At 50.2% G+C, this 12,024-nt stretch overlaps 1 protein-coding gene across 4 annotated transcripts in view; it reads left to right on the top strand.

Annotated features, from left to right (window-relative positions):
* Positions 1–12,024, top strand: part of UNC13B (unc-13 homolog B) — a 341,072-nt gene that overhangs the window by 16,786 nt on the left and 312,262 nt on the right. The gene's annotated exons all lie outside the window — the stretch shown is intronic.

Below are 12,024 nucleotides of genomic sequence, written 5' to 3' on the forward strand. Positions count from 1 at the left end.
GAAAATTTCGAGCGGGACAGTAGCCCGCCGCCGAGGGGGCGGGGCTTCTCCCTCAGCACTCACCAGCGCCATTTTCTCCACAGCACAGCGCTGAGAGGAAGCTCCCTGGACTCTCCCTTGCTTATCCACGGATCAGAAGGTTTAAAGGAGGGAGGGGGGCACATAATTGGCGTTTTTCTTATATGTATACAGCGCTCTCAGGGTAAACATTTTATTAGGTGTTTTTTTCCTGGGTTTTTATAGCGCTGGGTGTGTGCTGGCATACTCTCTCTGTCTCTCCTAAGGGCCTTGTGGGGGAACTGTCTTCAGATAAGAGGATTCCCTGTGTGTGTGTGTGTGTGTGGTGTGTCGGTACGTCTGAGGTGGAAGGCTCTCCTAGGGAGGAGGTGGAGCAAATGATTGAAGTGTCTCCGTCGGCAACGCCGACACCTGACTGGGTGGATATGTGGAATGTTTTAAGCGCTAATGTAAATTTATTACATAAAAGGTTGGATAAAACTGAGGCAAAGGTGCATGCAGGGTATCAACCTCAGCCTACCCCTATGTCACAGGGATCTTCGGGGTCTCAGAAGCGCCCACTATCACAACTAGTTGACACAGATACCGACACAGATTCTGATTCTAGTGTCGACTACGATGATGCAAAGTTACAGCCAAAGTTGGCTAAAAGTATTCAATATATGATTATTGCCATGAAAGATGTTTTGCATATCACGGAGGAACTCCCTGTCCCAGACACGGGGGTCCTTATGTATAAGGGAAAGAAGCCTGAGGTAACCTTTCCCCCTTCTGTCGAGCTGAACAAGTTATTTGAAAATGCTTGGGAATCTCCAGACAAGAAACAGCAGATTCCCAAAAGGATTCTTATGGCGCATCCTTTCCCAGCTAAGGATAGGATACGGTGGGAATCCTCCCCACACGAAGACAAAGCGTTGACGCGCTTATCCAAAAAGATAGCGTTGCCATCCCAGGATACGGCTACCCTCAGGGATCCTGCTGAGCGCAAATTGGAGGCTACTTTAAAGTCTATTTACAAACATTCTGGTACCTTACTCAGGCCGGCGATAGCGTCGGCTTGGGTTTGTAGCGCTGTAGCAGCGTGGACTGATAGCTTATCGACGGGAATTGATACCCTGGATAAGGATACAGTTCTGTTGTCCTTAGGACATATTAAAGATGCTGTCTTATATATGAGAGATGCTCAAAGGGACATTGGCCTACTGGGTTCTAGGGTCAACGCTATGTCGATCTCTGCTAGGCGTGTCCTGTGGACCCGACAATGGACAGGTGATGCCGACTCAAAGCGGCACATGGAGGTTTTACCGTACAAGGGTGAGGAATTGTTTGGGGAAGGTCTCTCAGACCTGGTCTCCATGGCTACGGCGGGTAAATCAAATTTCTTGCCTTTTATTCCTTCACAGCCTAAGAAAGCACAACATTATCTGATGCAGTCTTTTCGGCCACCGAGAAACAAGAGAGTACGAGGTGCGTCCTTTCTTGCCAGAGGTAAGGGCAGAGGGAAAAAGCTGCTGACCACAGCTAGTTCCCAGGAATAGAAGTCCTCCCCGGCCTCTGCAAAATCCACCGCATGATGCTGGGCCTCCACTACGGGAGTCTGCCCCAGTGGGGGCACGTCTTCGTCTTTTCAGCCACATCAGGGTTCACTCACAGGTGGATCCCTGGGCAATAGAAATTGTTTCCCAGGGTTACAAGCTGGAATTCGAAGAGGTGCCTCCTCGCCGGTTTTTCAAATCGGCTCTACCATCTTTCCTCCTGGAAAGGGAGGTAGTCCTAAATGCAATTCACAAATTGTGTCTTCAACAGGTGGTGGTCAAGGTTCCACTACTCCCAACAGGGGAAAGGTTATTACTCAACCCTGTTTGTAGTCCCGAAGCCGGACGGCTCGGTCTGACCCATTTTAAATTTAAAATCCCTGAACCTATACCTGCAAAGGTTAAAATTCAAGATGGAATTGCTCAGAGCGGTCATCGCCAGCCTGGAAGGGGGGGATTTTATGGTTTCCCTGGACATAAAGGATGCATACCTTCATGTCCCCATATATCCGCCTCATCAGGCATTCCTAAGATTTGCGGTACAGGATTGTCATTTCCAATTTCAGACGTTGCCGTTTGGGCTTTCCACGGCCCCGAGGATTTTCACCAAGGTAATGGCGGAAATGATGGTGCTCCTGCGAAAGCAAGGTGTCACAATTATCCCGTACTTGGACGATCTCCTCATAAAAGCGAGATCGCAGGAACAGTTGTTGTAGAGCGTGTCGCTTTCACTGGAGGTGCTACAGCAACACGGCTGGATTCTAAATCTCCCAAAGTCGCAGTTAGTTCCTACGACTCGTCTACCCTTCTTGGGTATGATTCTGGATACAGACCAGAAAAGGGTCTATCTTCCGACAGAAAAGGCTCAGGAACTCATGACTCTGGTCAGGAATCTCTTGAAGCCGAAGCAGGTGTCAGTTCATCACTGCACTCGGGTCCTAGGGAAAATGGTGGCATCTTACGAGGCCATTCCCTTCGGCAGGTTCCATGCGAGGACCTTCCAATGGGACCTACTGGACAAGTGGTCCGGGTCGCATCTACAGATGCGTCAGTTGATCTCCCTGTCACCCAGGACCAGGGTATCTCTGCTGTGGTGGCTGCAAAGTGCTCATCTTCTAGAGGGTCGCAGGTTCGGCATCCAGGACTGGATTCTGGTGACCACGGACGCGAGCCTCCGACGTTGGGGAGCAGTCGCACAAGGAAATATCTTCCAAGGTCTTTGGTCAAGTCAAGAGACTTGTGTTCACATCAACATTCTGGAGTGAGGGGCATATACAACGCCCTTCGTCAAGCGGAGTCCTTGCTTCGCGATCTACCAGTTCTGATCCAGTCAGACAACATAACCGCAGTGGCTCATGTAAACCGCCAGGGCGGGACAAAGAGCAGGGCGGCAATGGCAGAAGCCACCAGGATTCTTCGCTGGGCGGAAAATCATGTAAGCGCTCTGTCGGCGGTCTTCATCCTGGGGGTGGACAACTGGGAAGCAGACTTCCTCAGCAGAAACGACCTGCATCCAGGAAAGTGGGGACTCCATCAGGAAGTATTCGCACAGATTGCAAGTCAGTGGGGACTGCCACAGATAGACATGATGGCATCCCGCCTCAATAAAAAGCTACACAGGTATTGCACCAGGTCAAGAGACCCTCAGGCGGTGGCTGTGGACGCCCTAGTGACACCGTGGGTGTTCCAGTCGGTCTATGTGTTTCCTCCTCTTCCTCTCATTCCCAAGGTGTTGAGGATAATAAGAAGAAGAGGAGTGCAGACAATTCTCATTGTTCCAGATTGGCCACGAAGGGCCTGGTATCCGGATCTGCAGGAAATGCTCACAGAAGATCCGTGGCCTCTTCCTCTACGACAGGACCTGTTACTACAGGGGCCCTGTCTGTTCCAAGACTTACCGCGACTGCGTTTGACGGCATGGCGGTTGAACGCCGGATCCTAGCTGAAAAGGGCATTCCGGATGCGGTCATTCCTACTCTGATTAAGGCTAGGAAGGACGTGACAGCTAAGCATTATCACTGCATATGGCGAAAGTATGTTTCTTGGTGTGAGGCCAGGAAAGCTCCTACGGAAGATTTCCATCTGGGCCGTTTCCTTCACTTCCTTCAAACGGGAGTGAATTTGGGCCTGAAGTTAGGCACCATTAAGGTTCAGATTTCGGCCCTATCCATTTTCTTTCAAAAGGAATTGGCTTCTCTCCCAGAAGTACAGACTTTTGTGAAGGGAGTGCTGCATATTCAGCCTCCATTTGTACCTCCGGTGGCGCCTTGGGCCCTTAACGTGGTGTTGAGTTTTCTAAAGTCGCACTGGTTTGAACCGTTGGAATCGGTGGAGTTAAAATATCTCACCTGGAAGGTGGTCATGTTGTTAGCCTTGGCTTCGGCTAGGCGAGTATCAGAATTGGCGGCTTTGTCTCATAAAAGCCCCTATCTGGTTTTCCATGTCCATAGAGCGGAGTTGCGGACCCGTCCTCAATTCCTGCCTAAGGTGGTATCATCCTTTCATATGAACCAGCCTATTGTGGTACCTGTGGCTACGCGTGACTTGGAGGACTCCAAGTCCCTTGATGTGGTCAGGGCTTTGAAAATTTACGAAGCCAGAACGGCTAGAGTCAGAAAAACAGAATCACTGTTTGTTCTGTGTGCTGCTAACAAGCTTGGCACTCCTGCTTCAAAGCAGACTATTGCCCGCTGGATTTGTAACACCATTCAGCAGGCTCATTCTACGGCTGGATTGCCGTTTCCTAAATCGGTTAAGGCCCATTCCACTAGGAAGGTGGGCTCTTCCTGGGCGGCTGCCCGAGGGATCTCGGCATTACAGCTGTGCCGAGCTGCTACTTAGTCAGGTTCAAACACTTTTGCTAAGTTCTACAAGTTTGATACCCTGGCTGAGGAGGACCTCTTGTTTGCTCAATCGGTGCTGCAGAGTCATCCGCACTCTCCCGCCCGTTTGGGAGCTTTGGTATAATCCCCATGATCCTTACGGAGTCCCCAGCATCCTCTAGGACGTTAGTGAAAATAAGATTTTAAACCTACCGGTAAATCTTTTTCACGTAGTCTGTAGAGGATGCTGGGCGCCCGTCCCAAGTGCGGACTACTTCTGCAAGACTTGTATATAGTTTTGCTTACATAAGGGTTATGTTATGGTTTCATCGGTTTTGTCCCGATTGTAAGTTTGTTTCATACGGTTAACTGGTTCTTGTGTTCCATGTTATACGGTGTGTTTGGTGTGTGCTGGTATGAATCTTGCCCTTGGATTGCTAAAATCCTTTTCTTGTACTGTCCATCTCCTCTGGGCACAGTTTCTCTAACTGAGGTCTGGAGGAGGGGCATAGAGGGAGGAGCCAGTGCACACCCATAGTCTAAAGTCTTTTCTTAGTGCCCATGTCTCCTGCGGAGCCCGTCTATCCCCATGGTCCTTACGGAGTCCCCAGCATCCTCTACGGACTACGTGAAAAAGATTTACCGGTAGGTTTAAAATCTTATTTTTTCATCTGTGCTTTTGTTTTGAGTTATGCTATTAGTTCTTATTAACCTGTCTGCATGTTTTCATGACCCCTGTATATGATAAAGTTTAGTTCCGCTTGGTACAGTATCCGAGGGCAGAGAGAGAGAGCGAGAGCGACTCTGCCCAGGTTATGGTGACTCGCATGCGGGTGCCTCCAAAAATAGTGATGTCCATTTAGTACAGCTGCAGGAAGTAATGTACGGACCTAATAGCGCTGCCGTCTGATGTTATGGACTGAGAAATAAGCAATGTGACAAGCGGCGCTTCAGTCCAAAGGTTACACCTCACCTGTACGTGCTACAGTGTATTATATATATATATATATATATATATACAACAACGGATTGGCACTCACCCCTCACAGTAAATGGAGCCCCGGTGCCCTCTGGAACCTGTGATACACACAGCAACTCCTAGCAAGCAGCGGCACTCAGGGAAAAAAATTCATGGGTATTCCAAACAAGTGGTGTTTATTCCATGATGATACACAAAAAGAACATCCAACGTTTCGGGGTGCTAACACCCCTTTGTCAAGGTGAACGAAAAAGAAGTGAGTAATTAAACAATGTGATTACCTTTATAGGTGAGAGAAGTGAAGAGGTCCCGCCAGCGGGAGGTGCAGCAACCTTTCCGGGGAAGGTCTGAACTTCCTTCCTTGCTCGTGAGTGTAGTGACGTGGTGTGCAGACTCCGGTCACATGATCTGGCGCCGCGTCATCAGACGTCCTGGTTCCCCTGGCAACCCTCCGTGTACCCACCGCCATGTCAGACGGCTGTTGTTATGGTCACGGAGATGCAGGGGCTCACAGGGCAATCGAGACGCTGCAGTCATGGCCCGGCTGTATGAAAGTGTGTGTGTGATGATGTGTGATCGTAATGTCACACAGTAAAAATAAACCTGTGCCTTGGCATCCGTGTATTATAGTGCCAGTAGTGCACTAGATCCCAACAACATATAATTGTACACTAGTAAAGATGTTAAAAAATGCTAGAGAAAAGGGGAACATGTAACTCTAAATAAAGAGTTATAGCTGATACAGGGCTCAAAGTGCACCACGAAGGTGTCTGCAATAGTCAGACACAACATCCTAGGGTGCTCTTTGGTCCCGCTTTCACGTGTACTGAAAAATGATACTACAGTTAAATACTATGACACGCGACTATAAGACTAAAGAATTCAAAATACATTCCATGGTACTTTATCATTAAGTCCATTGGGTTTGATGGTCGCCAAGTTGTACATCCATCTGGCCTCAAGTCTCAAAAGATCGCCGGCTCTGTCTCCGCCCCTTAATTTCTTTGGGCAATGGTCAGTGATAAAGTACCATGTACAATTATATGTTGTTGGGATCTAGTGCACTACTGGCACTATAATACACGGATGCCCAGGCACAGGTTTATTTTTACTGTGTGACATTACGATCACACATCATCACACACACACTTTCATACAGCCGGGCCATGACCGCAGCGTCTCGATTGCCCTGTGAGCCCCTGCATCTCCGTGACCATAACAACAGCCGTCTGACATGGCGGTGAGTACACGGAGGGTTGCCAGGGGAACCAGGACGTCTGATGACGCGGGGCCAGATCATGTGACCGGAGTCTGCACACCACGTCACTACACTCACGAGCAAGGAAGGAAGTTCAGACCTTCCCCGGAAAGGTTGCTGCACCTCCCGCTGGCGGGACCTCTTCACTTCTCTCACCTATAAAGGTAATCACATTGTTTTACTACTCACTTCTTTTTCGTTCACCTTGACAAAGGGGTGTTAGCACCACGAAACGTTGGATGTTCTTTTTGTGTATCATCATGGAATAAACATCACTTGTTTGGAATACCCATGAATTTTTTTCCCTGAGTGCCGCTGCTTGCTAGGAGTTGCTGTGTATATATATATATATATATATATATATATTCATCACTAACTGGCCGAGCCTTAATGGTGCCACTGGCTCCTAGCAGAGTGATTGTTGGTACACTGGGCCATCTCACAAGATGGCTGCTTCCACAAAGACAACAGGTCTACGGTATGTACAGAGAGCACTGTAAGTTACTATCAGAGGCGTTGGCAACCTCTGCTCTCTTGCATGCAGCGTTTTCATTGGAGTTATAATGGGTGGGGACTTGGTTGTTCTTCTTGATTCACCCGGTCAGAATAGTAATAGAAATTGTCTTAGCTAAATAACAGAGCAACAATCATCCGTGAAATGGAAATCCATCATTCCTTTCTTCCTCCCCCCTTCCCCTTCCTCCCCCCCCCCCTTCTATCCCCTTTTCCTCTCCTTCCTCTAACCTTTCCCTGCACTTCCTCTCTCCCTTCCATCACCTTCCCCTCTCTCGCCTTCACCCCATCCCATTTCTCTCTCCTCCCTCTCTCCACTTCCCTCTCTTCTCCTCCCTCCCCTTCCTCCTTCCCCCTCCCATTCCTCTCTCCCCATGTCCTCCCCTAACCCCCTTCTTCTATCCCCTTTCCCTCTCCTTCCCTTCCTCTCTCTCCCTTTCCCTCTCTCGCCTTTACCCAATCGCATTTCTCTTTCCTCCCTCTCGCCCCTTCCCTCTCTTCTCCTCCCCTTCCTCCTTCCCCCTCCCCTTCCTCTCTCCTCATGTCCTCCCCTTCCCCCCTTCTTCTATCCCCTTTCCCTCTCCTTCCTCTCACCTTTCCCTGCACTTCCTCACTTCCTCTCTCTCCCTTTCCTCATCTTCCCTTCTCTCGCCTTTACCCCATCCCATTTCTCTCTCCTCCCTCTCGCCCCTTCCCTCTCTTCTCCCCCCCGCCCCTTCCCTCTCTTCTCCCCCCCTTCCTCCTTCCCCCTCCCCTTCCTCTCTCCCCATGTGCTCTCCTTCCCCTACTTATTCTATCCCCTTTCCCTCTCCTTCCTCTAACCCTTCCCTGCATTTCCTCTCTCTCCCTTTCCCTCTCTCGCCTTTACCCCATCCCATTTCTCTCTCCTCCTTCTCGCCCCTTCCCTCTCTTCTCCTCCCCCCCTTCCTCCTTCCCCCCTTCCTCCTTCCCCCTCCCCTTCCTCCTTCCCCCTCCCCTTCCTCTCTCCTCATGTCCTCCCCTTCCCCCCCTTCTTCTATCCCCTTTCCCTCTCCTTCCCTTCCTCTCTCTCCCTTTCCCTCTCTCGCCTTTACCCAATCCCATTTCTCTCTCCTCCCTCTCGCCCCTTCCCTCTCTTCTCCTCCCCCCCTTCCTCCTTCCCCCTCCCCTTCCTCCTTCCCCCTCCCCTTCCTCTCTCCTCATGTCCTCCCCTTCCCCCCCTTCTTCTATCCCCTTCTTCCTCTCACCTTTCCCTGCACTTCCTCACTTCCTATCTCTCCCTTCCCTCATCTTCCCTTCTCTCGCCTTTACCCCATCCCATTTTTCTCTCCTCTCTCTCGCCCCTACCCTCTCTTCTCCCCCCCTTCCTCCTTCCCCCTCCCCTTCCTCTCTCCCCATGTGCTCTCCTTCCCCTACTTCTTCTATCCCCTTTCCCTCTCCTTCCTCTCACCCTTCCCTGCATTTCCTCTCTCTCCCTTTCCCTCTCTCGCCTTTACCCAATCCCATTTCTCTCTCCTCCCTCTCGCCCCTTCCCTCTCTTCTCCCCCCCCCTTCCTCCTTCCCCCTCCCCTTCCTCTCTCCTCATGTCCTCCCCTTCCCCCCCCCCTTCTTCTATCCCCTTTCCCTCTCCTTCCTCTCACCTTTCCCTGCACTTCCTCTCTCCCTCTCTCTCCCTTCCTCTCTCTCGCCTTTACCCCATCCCATTTCTCTCTCCTCCCTCTCGCCCCTTCCCTCTCTTCTCCCCCCCCCTTCCTCCTTCCCCCTCCCCTTCCTCTCTCCTCATGTCCTCCCCTCCCCCCCCCCCCTTCTTCTATCCCCTTTCCCTCTCCTTCCTCTCACCTTTCCCTGCACTTCCTCTCTCCCTCTCTCTCCCTTCCTCTCTCTCGCCTTTACCCCATCCCATTTCTCTCTCCTCCCTCTCGCCCCTTCCCTCTCTTCCCCCCCCCCCCCCTTTCCCTTTCTCTCTCTCCTTTCCCTTCTATCTATCTTCCTTCCTCTAATTAGTGAGGTGATACAGTTACTTTCTTCCTAACACTATATTGATGTATGTGTTATATAGAAAGCGGCATAACATTGGCACAGCAGCTTTGTGTCACAGGTGACAGGTTTGTGGTCTGGTAGGTCCGTATGCTTAGTCTGTCTTATAAGACTTAATACAGGTTGAGTATCCCATATCCAAATATCCGAAATACGGAATATTCCGAAATACGGACTTTTTTGAGTGAGACTGAGATAGTGAAACCTTTGTTTTCTGATGGCTCAATGTACACAAACTTTGTTTAATACACAAAGTTATTAAAAATATTGTATTAAATGACCTTCAGGCTGTGTGTATAAGGTGTATATGAAACATAAATGAATTGTGTGAATGTAGACACACTTTGTTTAATGCACAAAGTTATTAAAAATATTGGCTAAAATTACCTTCAGGCTGTGTGTATAAGGTGTATATGTAACATAAATACATTCTGTGCTTAGATTTAGGTCCCATCACCATGATATCTCATTATAGTATGCAATTATTCCAAAATACGGAAAAATCCGATATCCAAAATACCTCTGGTCCCAAGCATTTTGGATAAGGGATACTCAACCTGTACTGTGATTATTACTACTTCAGGTGTAACCTATGACCTTCGTTCTGCTTGTCACATTCCATATAGTTACAGCAAACCAGTACATTGCATATATCTGGTACATGTCATAGACTGTAACCCATTTCTTACTGCTCTTCCCATTGCTAGTCATTGTATATACACGCTGCATAGCAAAAACCGCCATGTGCAGCCACCTACAGTACCTGTGTGTTCTGTCACTCCTATGCAGCCACCTACCTGTGTGTCCTATCACTCCTGTGCAGCCACCTACCTGTGTGGTATATCACTCCTGTGCAGCCACCTACCTGTGTTATGTCACTCCTGTGCAGCCACCTACCTGTGTGTTCTGTCACTCCTGTGCAGCCACCTACCTGTGTGTCCTGTCACTCCTGTGCAGCCACCTACTTGTGTGTCCTGTCACTCCTGTGCAGCCACCTACCTGTGTGGTATATCACTCCTGTGCAGCCACCTACCTGTGTTATGTCACTCCTGTGCAGCCACCTACCTGTGTTATGTCACTCCTGTGCAGCCACCTACCTGTGTGTTATGTCACTCCTGTGCAGCCACCTACCTGTGTGTTATGTCACTCCTGTGCAGCCACCTACCTGTGTGTTATATCACTCCTGTGCAGCCACCTACCTGTGTGTTATTTCACTCCTGTGCAGCCACCTACCTGTGTGTTATGTCACTCCTGTGCAGCCACCTACCTGTGTTATGTCACTCCTGTGCAGCCACCTACAGTACCTGTATGTTATATCACTCCTGTGCAGCCACCTACCTGTGTGTTCTGTCACTCCTGTGCAGCCACCTACCTGTGTGGTATATCACTCCTGTGCAGCCACCTACCTGTGTGTTATGTCACTCCTGTGCAGCCACCTACCTGTGTGTTCTGTCACTCCTGTGCAGCCACCTACCTGTGTGTTCTGTCACTCCTGTGGAGCCACCTACCTGTGTGTTATGTCACTCCTGTGCAGCCACCTACCTGTGTGGTATATCACTCCTGTGCAGCCACCTACCTGTGTGGTATATCACTCCTGTGCAGCCACCTACCTGTGTGTTCTGTCACTCCTGTGCAGCCACCTACCTGTATGTTATGTCACTCCTGTGCAGCCACCTACCTGTGTGGTATATCACTCCTGTGCAGCCACCTACCTGTGTGTTATATCACTCCTGTGCAGCCACCTACCTGTGTGGTATATCACTCCTGTGCAGCCACCTACCTGTGTGTTATGTCACTCCTGTGCAGCCACCTACCTGTGTGTTATGGCACTCCTGTGCAGCAACCTACCTGTGTGTTATGTCACTCATGTGCAGCCACCTACCTGTGTGTTATATCACTCCTGTGCAGCCAGCCACCTACCTGTGTGGTATATCACTCATGTACAGCCACCTACCTGTGTGTTATGTCACTCCTGTGCAGCCACCTACCTGTGTGTTATGTCACTCCTGTGCAGCTACCTACCTGTGTGGTATATCACTCCTGTGCAGCCAGCCACCTACCTGTGTGGTACATTGCTCCTGTGCAGCCAGCCACCTACCTGTGTGGTACATTGCTCCTGTGCAGCCACCTACCTGTGTGTTATGTCACTCCTGTGCAGCTACCTACCTGTGTGGTATATCACTCCTGTGCAGCCAGCCACCTACCTGTGTGGTACATTGCTCCTGTGCAGCCAGCCAGCCACCTACCTGTGTGGTACATTGCTCCTGTGCAGCTAGCCACCTACCTGTGTAGTATATCACTCCTGTGCAGCCAGCCACCTACCTGTGTGGTACATTGCTCCTGTGCAGCCAGCCAGCCACCTACCTGTGTGGTACATTGCTCCTGTGCAGCTAGCCACCTACCTGTGTGGTATATAACTCCTGTGCAGCCAGCCACCTACCTGTGTGGTACATTGCTCCTGTGCAGCCAGCCACCTACCTGTGTGGTACATTGCTCCTGTGCAGCCACCTACCTGTGTGGTACATTGCTCCTGTGTAGCCAGCCACCTACCTGTGTGGTACATTGCTCCTGTGTAGCCAGCCACCTACCTGTGTGGTACATTGCTCCTGTGCAGCCAGCCTCTCACGAATGCTCACCCAGGTAGAGTATCACTTAGGCAGTTACTAATGTCACTTTGCAGTAATCGCTGCCCATTTTGGAAGTACAGTGGGGGTCATTCCGACCTGATCGAATGCTAGGTTAATTCGTTGCGGTGCGATCAGGTCAAAATTCTGCAAAACTGCGCATGCGTATACCCTGCAATGCGCAGGTGTGTCGTACGGGTACAAAGCGGATCGTTGCTGGGCGATGGATTTAAAGAAGAATCCATTCGCACAGCCGATC

This window comes from Pseudophryne corroboree, chromosome 1, assembly GCF_028390025.1.
Source record: "Pseudophryne corroboree isolate aPseCor3 chromosome 1, aPseCor3.hap2, whole genome shotgun sequence".
Lineage (NCBI taxonomy): Eukaryota > Metazoa > Chordata > Amphibia > Anura > Myobatrachidae > Pseudophryne > Pseudophryne corroboree.